The following is a 13,221-nucleotide window of genomic DNA, read 5'->3' on the forward strand; positions in this document are numbered from 1 at the left end:
ATACTAACTTTTTGTGATTCATGCACTAGGACACCCAGATCCCTCTGAATCTCAGAGCTCTTCTCTCACCATTTAGATAATAATCTTCTTTTTGATTCTTCCTGCCAAAATGGGCAATTTCACATTTTTCCACATTATACTCTATTTGCCAGATCTTTGCTCACTCACTTAACCTATCTATGTCACTTTATAGCCTCCTTTTCTCCCTTCACAACTTACTTTCCTGCTTATCTGTGCCATCAGCAAATTTAGCAACCATACCTTTGGTCTCTTCATACAAGTCATTTACGGAAATTGTAACAAGTTAAGGCCCCAGCACAGCTCCCTGTGGCACACCACTCGTTACATCTTGCCAACCAGAATCACAAAATCACAGGATTTTAATGGCACAGAAGGAGGCCGTGCAGCCCATCATGTCTGCACCGGCTCTCCAAATGAGCATTATGACCTAAAGCCGTTGCCCTGTCTTTTCCCCGTACCCCTGCACATTGTTTCTATTCAAATAATCATCTAATGCTCTATTGAATGCCTCAAATGAACCTGCCTCCACCACACTTCCAGGCCCGAACCACTCATTGTGTGAAAAAGATTTTTCTCACGTCACATTTGCTTCTTTTGCAAATCACTTTAAATCGGTGCCCTCTCATTCTTGATCCTTTTACGAGCAGCTTCTCCCTATCTACTCTGTCCAGCCCCCTCATGATTTTGAACATCTCTATCAAATCTCCACTTAGCCATCTTCTCTCCAAGAAAATGACCCATTTATGTCTACTCTCTGTTTCCTATTAGCTAGCAAACTTTCTATCCAAACAATAAAGGGCCAGCATTGAGCCCTGGAATCCCACTGGAAACAGCCTTCCAGGCACAAAAAACAGGTGTCAACTATTAACCCTGTTCTTCCTGCCACAGAGCTAATTTTGGAGATAACCTGTCATGCTCCTTGGATCACAGGAGCCTTTACTTTTCTCACCAGTCTGCCTCGTGCGACCTCGTCAAAAGCCTTGCTAAAATCCAAGTAGAATATACCAAGTGCGCTTCTCTCATGAATCCTCTTTGTCACCTCCTCAATAGATTCAATCAAGTTAGTCAGACACAATTTTCTTTTAATAAATCCGTACTAACTGTCCTTGGTTAATCCATACCTTTTTGGTTGACTATTAATTCTGTCATTCAGAATGTTTCCCTGAAAGACTTTTCTAACTGTTGCACTGTTGGACAATTCTTCCTCAATCATTTCTTTCATGTTTTTTCCTCTTCTAGCTCATTCTTTCAAACCTAGTTCTTACATAAAGCAGGCCCTTTGGCACAGTGAAAGGGTTGTTTCTCTATGTAAGCCAGGCTTGAAGGACTTAACTGGGATACTGCAACAGCTTCTGGAATATTCTGTCTGATTTGGCACTCTTTTCATCTGGGGTCTTGACATCATTATTTTATTCATATGGAAGGTGTCCTGCCTAGTTCCAACAGCAGCAGCACAATCACAGCCTCCATGAAAGCACTGCATATGTTTATTCTGTATGTATAAATTTAGAGACACTACAGCAATGAGATGCAAAACAGTTTTCTAGAATGTGTTGGACAAACATTTTTGTTCATGTACGATTGTGAACATGCTTCAGTACAGCAGGATCAGCTGCTGTCTTTGTTGTGATTGCACACGATAATAGATATTGATTCTCATGGCACTGACTGACATCAAATTAAACCCTGGACTGAATGTGACTGAAAAGGACAATCAGCAAGCTCCACTATATGATTATTGCAGTCTGGCTAATCTTAATGAGTCTGTTCCCCTCTCCCTGCCACCACCACCCCCCCACCACCGCCACACCCTCCCCCCCTCAGAAATTGATTGGCATTCTTGAACCAGCAACATGAAAACATTGCCACCCTGTGAAACCCACGGGAGCAAATGAGAACAGTTGCCATTACTGCCTGGCAACGTTTTACACCTAGTTATAGATCATCTGCATGGCACTAAATGGACAATAAAATTACTGCAAGGCAGATTATCAGCCTCAGGATATGCATAATGCTGCAAAAATGAACAAAGAGTCGCTCTTCTCAATTTCAGAACATCTCTTTGTCTTAAACTAGCTGATCGTCAAATCTAACTTGATTCACCAATTAAGATATTTTGTTCTTGATGTACTGCTGACATGTGGTGATGAAATAAAAGCTCATTAGTCTCAGGTATTTGTTCTTCAGATCACAATTCCACAGAGATCATGGTTACTGAGCAACGTCTAAGAGATAAGCCTCATAAAAGAGCACCTGTTTGTCTAACAAGGCCAACTGGGAGATGCTCTGGCGCATATTCGCAGCCATTAACTATCTCTGCATCAAGAGCTGATTCCCAAACCTAAATAAAGTTGTTGGCATCTGTCAAAGAGACCGAATAGTTCATCACCTGAATGAGCTGAGGCTCAAAATATATTCTTCCTCATAGATTTAACCCTGAATCAAAAAAAACAACAATATGAAACCTCATGGATTGAAATTGTTTTACGTGATATCAGCCTGTTTATGAAAATAATAAGCAGAGTAATTGCTTTAATTAGCACTTATATTACTAATGCTGCACACCAAAATTTTAATCCATGAAAGGAAAGGGTATCAAATGTTACCAATATTGTCTGCTGTAAAATGGTAAAGGGCACCTTTGAGATATGTTCCAGCGCTTGTAAACAGCACTTTGAATTCCTAGCAAATGAAGTTGGCATTGAAGGCTGCACAGCTAAACAAAACAACAGGTAATGTAAACTATCATGCATCACACTTTCACGATAAGATCCACACTGGGGAAATCACCTGCTTGAAAAGGTCTGAAATTCAGGTTCTCCAGATTTGAAGGTTGCACCACATAAATCAAGTTGACATCCGTTCTCCTCCTTGCTTCTTTGCATGTATCAGACTGCTCAGTATAGATTCATCCCTTACAAAGGAGCAGCAGCATTGACATTCTGGCAAGCACTTCTCCACAAAGCTTTTTAGTTTTTTTCTGTTATAAGAAAATTGTATTTGCAAAACTCCTTTGTATCAAGCAATGCTGAATAAAGACTGACAAAACAGCAAACTTAAAGACACTAAATACAACAATACCCATGATTTTGAATGAATATATTGCAAGCATTTCCTTTGGCCTTTGTTAGAATTATGAAGTTTATAAAATTATGATGTTTTCAGACTGTGTTTTACATTTAGGGTAAAATTATGGTAATCATGAAACTTGTACTGAAGTCTGCCTGACAACAGGTCTGGGTGTTGAAGACTAACCCTGTAACGAAAACAGAAAATGCTGGAAGAACTCAGCAGGTCTGACAGCATCTGTGGAGAGAGAAACAGAGTTAACATTTTGAGCCTGTATGGCTCTTCTTCAGAGCTCTGCTTTAGTATTCAGAGTAGTGTTTTTAGTTTGATAAAGTGCATGGTTCTTCTAGGTTTTCCTGGAGACATCCATTCTAGGTACAGCTGATCCACTGGAATAATGTAAGGTGTTACAGTCCCCTTAGAAACTGATAACTTGAAAAAAAAGAAATTTAAACTTCCATTGATAGCTGAAAGGTTAACACAGCAAGGTTTCACGTTTTCAGGCTTTTACTGTAACACCAGACTAAAAGTACTATTGACTAATCATTATTTTTGTAGGCAACTTAAACTTTTTACTTTTAGCACAACCGAGAAAAAAACACAATTCACAGGTATACCTTACACTGTCCTTAAAGTAAACATTCAGTTCTCCCGAAATCAGGGCAAAGTGATTCTTAAATCCTGAGGGTTTACTTATCTTCTTCTCCTTTGTCAGCCTAGGAACTTCTAACCCCAGAATTGTCCTTCGCAATGTGAGTATTATTGGAGATCCTCCTTCGCATACAAGCTAGGTGAATCTTTCAGCCTCATTTTAACTGCTTACGAATTTGGTCTTTTCAATCCCAGAGCAGGTTTTCACCTGCATTCGGGTGCAGTGAACCATAGAAACCTTCGGTTTCTAACTGCTTGCTCTTTGGGACCCTGGCAGACTAATCTACCTGTTTGTGATGTTCAGTAATGTTTTTAAAAGCCTGAAACGTGATCTTTACAATGACCTCCTCTGCACGCTTCCATATGGCAACATGAATCACATCGGTCTGTATCCAGGTGGAAATGCTGAGTAGCTCTATTCTATCCTGGATTAAAATGGGAATTTCAAGGTATACCCTTTTTACAACCTGACATTCTTAACACATCCTTGGGATATGGATGCCCACTGGCATCACAGCTGGCTCACCATGGCCTGAATTTCATGCTTGGCATGCACGCCAAGTAAGTGGGCCTGGAAGCAATGTATAATCCGCTCCAAGGGGAGATTGCATTTCCAACACGATTTCATACAAAGTGGGCAATTAATGGCATCAGCAGGTTACTGCCAGTGTGAGAGATGGATGAGGCACCTACTGTCTGTGCAGGGAGGTCCAGAGCGACCTCACGGCACACGGGCTTTTTGTCATCTCTGCGGGCTCCTCTCAGGGCACCCTGGATGATGGTAGCAGCTCCTCCACCTCTCTGTCAGTGACTGTGGTATCTGATGAGGCTGCAATGACTAGGGAGTAGCCACCCATGGCACTGGACACTCCCTCCCAGATGGGGCCTGCACAGGCTCCACTAGCCAGAGGAGACCGCCTAGGTCATCAAGGCCAACAGGACAGCAGAATCAGCAGGCTGCCCCCAATGCCAGTGCCACCGAGGGGGGGACACCAAGATACATTTGCAAACATAAGTTTAACGCACCGTGAGCACAAGAGGGTCTGTTCAGGGTGATCTTCTGTTCTGCCATGTTTTGTTAATTTGTTTACTCCTGTGGCCATTAACACTTTATATTATTATGTTCATTTTCTGTAAGTGCCAACATTATATAAATTTTGCTTTTGTGTTAATGGCCTGAATATGCTTCACTTGTTTTGTAGGTACAGGGCACACCAGTATCTCATGCTGAATGTGAGTGGCTCTAAACTTTATTGTGCAGGCACTGAGTGGACTTTAGAATAGGTCATTTCAAACATTCAGTAAGTAGGTGGGACCCCTGGCATGAGGTGGAAGCAAAGCCTTGGCAGCCGAGCTGAAGGAGTGTTGAAACAAGGCCTCCCTGGTGTCCCTGCCTCCCTGAAGGTTCCAGAGGTCTGCATCCATGTCCTCACTGTGTTCTTCCCTGGGTTCTTCTTCTGATCCACCAATGGGGCCATCATCTGTGGCCTATGGAACAAGATCCCCTTCCTCCAGTGGGCCCACATTGCCAGAGCCAAATTGTGGAGTGCGCAGCATGCAATGACTATAAGAGGCACATGCTCTGGAGGGGGTTGAAGTGCACCCCTGAATGGTCCAGGCATCTGAATCTCATCTCCAGAAGACCTGTGGTCCTCTCCATCACTGCCCTTGTGGAGGCATGACTCCTATTATACCTCTGCTCTGTTCTTGGGTGTCGGAGAGGCATCTTAAGCCACCTTTTTAATGGATAGCCCTTATCACCCAGCAGCCATCCATCCAGTTGAGCTGGAGCCATGAAGAGCCTTGGCACCTGTGAGTGTCAGAGGATGTAAGCATCATAGGGGCTGCCAGCATACCTTGCACAGACGTGCAGAATCTGTGTCTTGCGGTCACAAACTATCTGAACATTCATGGAGTGGAATCCCTTCCTATTGATGAAGGCAACAGGCTCACCGGCGGGCACCCTGGATGCGGGGGAACCCAGCAATCGCTACAAAGCCTTTGGCTCACTCAGCCTGGCTGGCCTTGTCCTTCTGGAAATGAATAAATGCCATGACCCGCCTGAACAGGACATCAGTCACCAGCTTCATGCAACTGCGGACAGCTGATTGGGACACTCCACACAGATCTCCCACTAACCGCTGGAAAGAGCTGGAGGCATAGGAGTTGAGGGCCACTGGCATGGGGTGCCCACCCACACAGTTGGAGGTGATCTCCAGTCCAACCATCTGACAGGGAGGTCACAGTCTCCCTGGAGAAGCAGAGCCTCCTTCGGCACTGCACCTCTGACATGTTGAGGTAGCTGCATTGCTGCCTGTACACTCTGGCACCAGAATAATGGCGTCTTTTGCAGCCCTTTCCGCCTTGGACTACCTGCTGGCCCTACGCCCCTTGTGCTTGTGCCTCTCCCCCCGTAGGTTGCTCCCTTAGACGCTGCCTATGGACACTGGCCTCGTCTCCTTTCTGCCCTCTCTTCCTCCTCAGAGGAGGTACCACCAGTGGAGTAGACAATCCCCATTACCAGAGAAACAGAAGGCTGTCTGGTGACTGGATGCTCTTTGGGTAACTATTTCTAACTGCCACTAACTTCTCACAACAAAAACTTTTAGTTATATAGCACCTTTAACATAGCAAAAACTCTAAAGGTGCTTCATAGGACTGGTACCAGGCAAGATTTGACACCGAGCCACATTGTAACATTTGGACAGGAGACTACAGCTTGATTATAGGAGGAGAAAGGTGCAGAACTGAGAGGTTTAGAGAGGGAGTTCCAGAGTTTAAAGCCTGGGCAACTGAAGGAATGGCTGCCAATAGCAGAGCAATGGAAATTAGGGGTGCACATGAGACTAAATTGGAGGAATGCAGAGTTATTGGAAGGTTGTAGAGATGGAGGAGGTTACAGAAATATTGGGTGGGGCAAGGGGGGTATAAGGTCAAAAAAAATTTGAAAACAAGGATGAGTATTTTTAAAATTGAGGTATTGCTGGACCCATGGAAATATTTTGTTATTGATTATGACTATAGTCAGCAAATGTGAAGCTGTGTAATGGTGAATCAAACAGGTGTTACCACTTGCCCCATAGAATGCTAAGTTATGGATTCTTACCCATCATATCTGAAATAGCAAGCTCTTAGAATTGGCCATGTAGAGATGATAATAACAGGAACCAAAATATTTTCCCACATGAAAAGCCAAAGGAGAAGTAACCTTTGGCTAAAAATCATGAGGTCAGTAGAACATTATTTTTGCCCTGTTGGCTGGAGAATTGCATGTCAGGTGGAGGAACCAGAAAGGAGGGGCAGAGAATTTTTAAAAAGCAAACTACACGTGGTGCAAATGTTATTGCGAAAAACTAATTTCTCATGAATGAAAAAAGTGCTATATATGCCATATTAGAGCCTACACGTTGTTCTATGGCAAATGATTGTATGAATCTACTCAATCACCATTGATAAATCTATCAAAGTTAGACAGCTTTTATTGTATAAGCCAAGTTCCAGAAGGAAACCAGGTTCCAGTTATGATGAAACCATATTCAATGGATTCAGTATTTTCACCAGGGATAGAAACTGGGCAATCGTATCTTGTTTGTGCAAACAATCAATGCCATTAATGGTGTCTTAGATAAGAAGAGAGATACATTTTGTTCTAATCAGAAATGCAATCAGCTTTGGTTATGAAATGTGTATATCTCATTTGTACATAGATTTCTAAAGGCCCAAATTTCCCATATTGATTTATATGGAAACTAGTTCCATTTATCGCTATCAATAAAGGTCATTTTCATTTATTGTAGAATATTCTAGCCTATAGGTATAATGCCACTGCACAAAATTCTGAATTGTTTTATAAGTTACCAAAATAGTCAAAACTAAGGTACAGTGAAACTCGTCAATGACTTTTAGAAAAGTTGGTTTGGCTGAGAAACATCCCTCTTCACCCATCCAATGAGACTTACTAGCAAAGTTGTACATGCATGGATCTTTGGACAAGATGGGAAAATGTTCACAGCATGAAGATTCATGTTCTGACATTGCGTCCAAGCTTTCAAAAACGAAGAACAATGAGAAAAAACAGAAAACATGGCATCAAAATTTGATAGCCCCCAAAAACAGGTGAGCAGGAATTGTGATTAATATGCACCCCATTGCTTCCAATGCAAGCAGCACACCACAACAGAACAGGCAAACTTGTGCTAGGCTAGCTAAAAGCTGGCCTGCACTACCTAATGCCAGCCTGCACCTTTTAAAGAGGAGGTACACTCTGGTTGGATCCATTCCCAGAATTGTTTATGGAAAAGTCTCAGCATAAAGAAGAATGAGTTGTGGCACAACAGGGAAGAGAGTGTGCTCCAAGTTTATCTGACACTGCACTGGCTGCCTTCATAAAGGAGGTGGCCAGGAGGAAATATTTCCCCTATCCACAGAAGTCCAGAAAGCCCTCCAGCCAAACTTTGTGAAGGGACTAGATAGCCATGGCAGGCAATGCCAAGAGTAAGGCTTTGAAGACCTGGATGTAGTGAGACAAGAGTTAAATGAACTCACATGAGTTGCCAAGTTCAGTGAATATACCTTCAAATGTCATATCCCACTAATTGTACCTCTAGCCTCATACACTGCTCACTCTACCACACCATCATCATTCATCTATCAGTCTCTATCAGTCACAACTCATACCTCATATGCATAGCTTCACATGACTGCCACATACTTAGCACTGCCCTAAGTTTCACATCCACATATCACAGCTTACATGCACTGCCAACTATTCATCAACAGCCAAATCACCCAAACACATTGCATCACATGTGCTGATATCATTATGGATGCTTGGTTTGAGAGTTTGTTGAAACAGGTGCACATAAGGGAAAATATTGCTTGACTGGCAGCTTTTTTTCTTATATCTATTTTGTCAATGGCACAATGTTTATTTACATGAGATAAGGAGGTCTCCAGTGTTTATGGTCTTTGCTATTGATACTTTAAAGCTCTGGCTGATTGACACTTTTATAGGGCTATAGTAACAGCAGTTTTTTAAAGAAAGTTATGAATGGTTGTTTTTTAAAGCTTTTCTACATGTGCCATTATTACTATAGAGTTCATTAGTTCTGTACAGAGTGTATGATGGGTGAGTGGGTATGGAAGTGCTATGAGTTGGCATGGAGGATATGACAGTCCATTAGGCATAGGCAGAGAAGCAGGGGTTGGCATGGAAGGTATCAGGAGCCATTGGGGGGTGGGTTGGGGCATGGGCTGGCATGGAGGTTATGCGGGGCCATTAGGTGGAGGGGCATTGGTCGGCATGGGGAGTATGTGCATTGTGTGACAAATTGGGGGTGAGTAGAGGAGCATGGGTTGACATGGATGGAGCATGGGAAGTGGTTGGAGGGTGAGGGAATGTTAGAGGTGAGGGCCAGAGGGCCTAATATTGAAGAAAAAAAACTGTGATAATGTCCCAGAGAGCCAAGCCAGGCCTTTTAATCAACCCACCTGGGCACTTGGCAGTCACCTCCAAACTGTTTCCAGGTGCAGCGGGCCCATCCCCAGCACTCACACACCGCTTCCCAGAACAGAAATCACCCCTTCCAAGAAAACTTATTCCCGAGAGAGGTCACCCGAGATGGGAAATTTCGCGACTCCCGCTATCTGCCTCTAAAGTGAAAATCCAGCCCAATGACTGATAGACCCTGGACAGAGAGAGGGAGTGCTCTAAAAAGAGACAGGAAAATAGCAGCTGTTGTGAATTGCTGAAGGAAAGAAAGGCTGCTTTCTGTTGGCCATCGGGCAGCTAGTGGGAGCTTGTTCTCTGGTCAAAGAAACGGGACTTGTGGAGATCTCAGGACACTGGAAGAATTGCCCTGGTATAGCTGGGAGAAGAAGTCACTGGAATAGGCTTTTCTACTGGATTAGTTCAGAGATTCTCAGAAGACTGAATGGCACGATTGGACATTATGACCCAGTGACATGGGGAGAAACAAGCCTGTTGGAAACTGGAGGTAACATTTGACTGGTTCATGTAAAGACTACAATTCTTTGGAGATCGAGGTATAACATAAACATGGCATAGGATTTTCGGTCATGTCATGAAGTTAATGGAGGATATCTCTCCATAGTTTGGTGTATTAGTTGCCGAACCAAGTAATGTTTACTGGATGTTGATTTGAATTTGTTTGTTACAGCAGAAATCTTAAAACATGAAATCTTGTCATGTGATCACTTGAGTTGGTCACTAGAAACTCAAATCTCTTTTTAACAGTTATCAGTCCCTAAAGGATTTGTCACACAATGCACATACTCTAGAGGATAACATAGGGATGGGAACTACATGTCTTAAATACCAGGCATGAGTGGTCTACTTTCAGAATAGGAGGATAAGTATAGTGTAAGTTCCTGCTCACCAGTGGGTGAGGTCACACACAAACTCTGCTAAAGAGTACGCAGATGCCCCCTGTACACAAATGCTTGGTGTGCTGGCAGACCTGCGAGAATATATCTGCAATGTCAAGGAACATTATTTATTAGTTTTGTTTATTTAGCATGTGGATAGTCACACAACCAAGCAATAGCCTTGTCTGTGGCTAGATGGAGTTCTTTGAGCCTGCCTTGAAATTTAGTCAGCGGACACTCCTCGATAACATGAGTCATTGTTTGGACTGCACCACAGCTGCTGCCTGGATGGTCTTGGCAACCCCACTGATGTTGGGTGGCCGCACCGAGTCCTTGGCCAGTCCAGAAATGGTTTAAAAAGGCCCACTGTCACCATGGAAGGTCAAAGCCGTGTGGACGAGCATTGGGGTCTATGACGAGGGAGTGGTTTCTAGCGGATGTTTTCTCTTGCCAATCCTCCTGCCATAGGTCATCAGCTGTTACTCCTTGGTGTGGTAGGTTTAACAACATGGGCATGAGGCAATGAGCACTGCTGATGAGTTGAGAAGGTCATTGAATGAAGGCAGGCATGGATTGGAGGAGATTTCTCCAGCAGCTCGCCTGCTACAATTTCCTTCTCGATGTGGGGTGGGGCGGGAGGCAGTGGGCAATGTTGCTGAGGACTGGGAGCCAGGGGATGTGAGTTAGTTGGAAAGCATGAAAGAGTCTGGTACCAACCTGGCGTAAGGCTTTGCACAGAACTTGGAGCCCATCCTTTCTAGTGGAAGAGGTGGACAATTATTAGCACACTTGTGGATACTATCATGATGCAGCATCTTATGAGCAATATCTCAGCTCCCATTGCAGCACAAATGGAAGCCAATCAATGTCTGGATGCTGCAGTAGAAACTGAGACTATTGTAATGCATGCTCAGATTGTGCTCATGCAAACTCAGTTTGCTGCCACACGTGGATCCAGATACCAGTGTTCAAAGGGGCTTTCAGGGTCTAACAGCCGTCTAGCAACCTGCCTTCCAATAGGTTACTAGGATTGTTGAGGTGCCCCGGGAAAGCGGCAATGGTTCCATTGAGTTAGGATGGCTGCATTTGTCTTCCCTCTGCCGCCATTCCGACTGCCCAAATTGCTGCCTCCTATGCCAAGATCATGCAGTTTGAAGTCGGGCTTTCTAGGCCCAGGGCAGCTCAAGGCTGTCCACCAAGGTCATCAGCAGTCTTCTTCACTGAAATTCAGCTGGCTTCCACAAGCTATGCTATATCTGCTGGGGTAGCATTATGACAGGCAAAGTGTATATGGAAGACAGGCACTAAGGGAATATATGAGGATGGTTAGTTGATGTTTGTGTGTATATTGACATGGTTTGATTCATAAATTTTGTTTGGAATATTTACTTTAATAGTTAATTTTTGCATTGTGAGCCAGTGAACCTCTGTGATGGTCAGTAACAGAGGGAAGGCAGGGTGTAGGATTGTTGGTAAATGGGGGATTAGGGTTGAGTTTACTGGTATGGCAGTCGGATGAGTTTTTCATAGACAGCCCAATTAGAATGAGGCTACCTAGATTATCACCTCCATTTCTTTCCATCCTCCTAGTCCTCAGTTAACCACTGTATAGTTGATGGCAAGTGCTGTGCTTTCATAATTTTTTAATTCATTTATGGGATGTGGGCATCGCTGGCTAGGCAAGCATCTATTGCTCATCCCTAATTCCCTTTGAGATGAGATTATGAAGCCTGATGTCTAAAAATTCATGGCCAAAATCACTGTTGCAGCCCCTAGCAATGGTGTCCTTGCCCTGCACTGAAGCTGCAGTTATGGCTGCAATAGGGAGCAGATTTCACTGAGAACATCCCTAGTGAAGCACAGACTTCTGTCATACTGTACATCACTGAGACTCAGGTTGGTGGTTTGCTCCCTGAACATCCTGGGCGGTTATGGCATCTTGCTGAGAGCCCTTCTCTTCTTCCTTCTCCTCTCTCAGTAGCTTGCCCTGCTCTGTGCTGCTTCTGCTCAGTCTCCCAGTCATGCTGTATTCCAAGGGAATGCCTATATATGCACCCATGTGTGGGAGATGTTATGTGCAGAATCCTTAAATTCAGGACAAAATCCTTCAGCATTCACTTTCTGTGGATTATCTTAACTTTAAAGAACTCTAGAAATCATCAATCACTTATACAATTGAAGCAACAGCCAATAGAAAGCAATCGCCAACTAACCTGAAAGAAACTGATGATTCCTCTAAATAGCACTGCTAGGGGATCCTTCCTGCTTCTAGACATATGTTCAGCTGTGCATGTTTAAGAGAGGATGTTAGCTGGAGTATTGAGACTCAAAATGGCAACGCTGGCATCAAGCCTGTGTCACATGCTGATTGACATCACTATCTGCCTATTCTACATACTTTTGGTTGATGTTCCTGCACGCAGGCTAATTCACTCATCAAAAAGGCATCCACCATGGCTCATGCCAGAATTGTGAGCGCAAACACTGCAGATACCATTTTGGAATCAAAATAGCATTGTGCTGAAAAACCTTGTCCTTAGGAGTTGAATTTTGTGGTCGGTGTGTTTCGAAGGCAATATATGCTTGAGCTGACACCATTAGCTTTAGAATTTGCTTTTACAAATACACGTCAATTTTAAAGTTTAGCAAAGGCTTAATTTTGATGAGGCACAGCCAAAGATAACTGTTACCAAGGAAAATCATCAGAAAATGTTCGTGAAAGTTTCAGATTTTTGGAAAAACCCAATGATTAATGTCCTTTAGGGAAGGAAATCTGCTATCTTCCGGCATACATGTGACTCCAGTCCAACACTACATGGTTGACCCTTAATGTCTTCACGGCATGTATGGATGAAAAATAAATTCTGACTGACCATTGCTGCGCACATCCCAAGAATAGGTATTTCTTTAGACTTAGCTGTCAACTTTTCTAACTGTCTCAAACACTTCCTTGGCCGGGCACAGATCAGATGTGATTATCAAGCTGAGAAGTTGAATGTGGTAACTGAAGAGTGTTTATAGAGTAGAGGTAGGTGTGCAACATTATACTTAATCTTTCTTGACAGAGTTATTGAGTTGATCTTCTCAGTGCTG

The sequence above is a fragment of the Cetorhinus maximus genome, chromosome 8 (assembly GCF_964194155.1).
Source record: "Cetorhinus maximus chromosome 8, sCetMax3.hap1.1, whole genome shotgun sequence".
Lineage (NCBI taxonomy): Eukaryota > Metazoa > Chordata > Chondrichthyes > Lamniformes > Cetorhinidae > Cetorhinus > Cetorhinus maximus.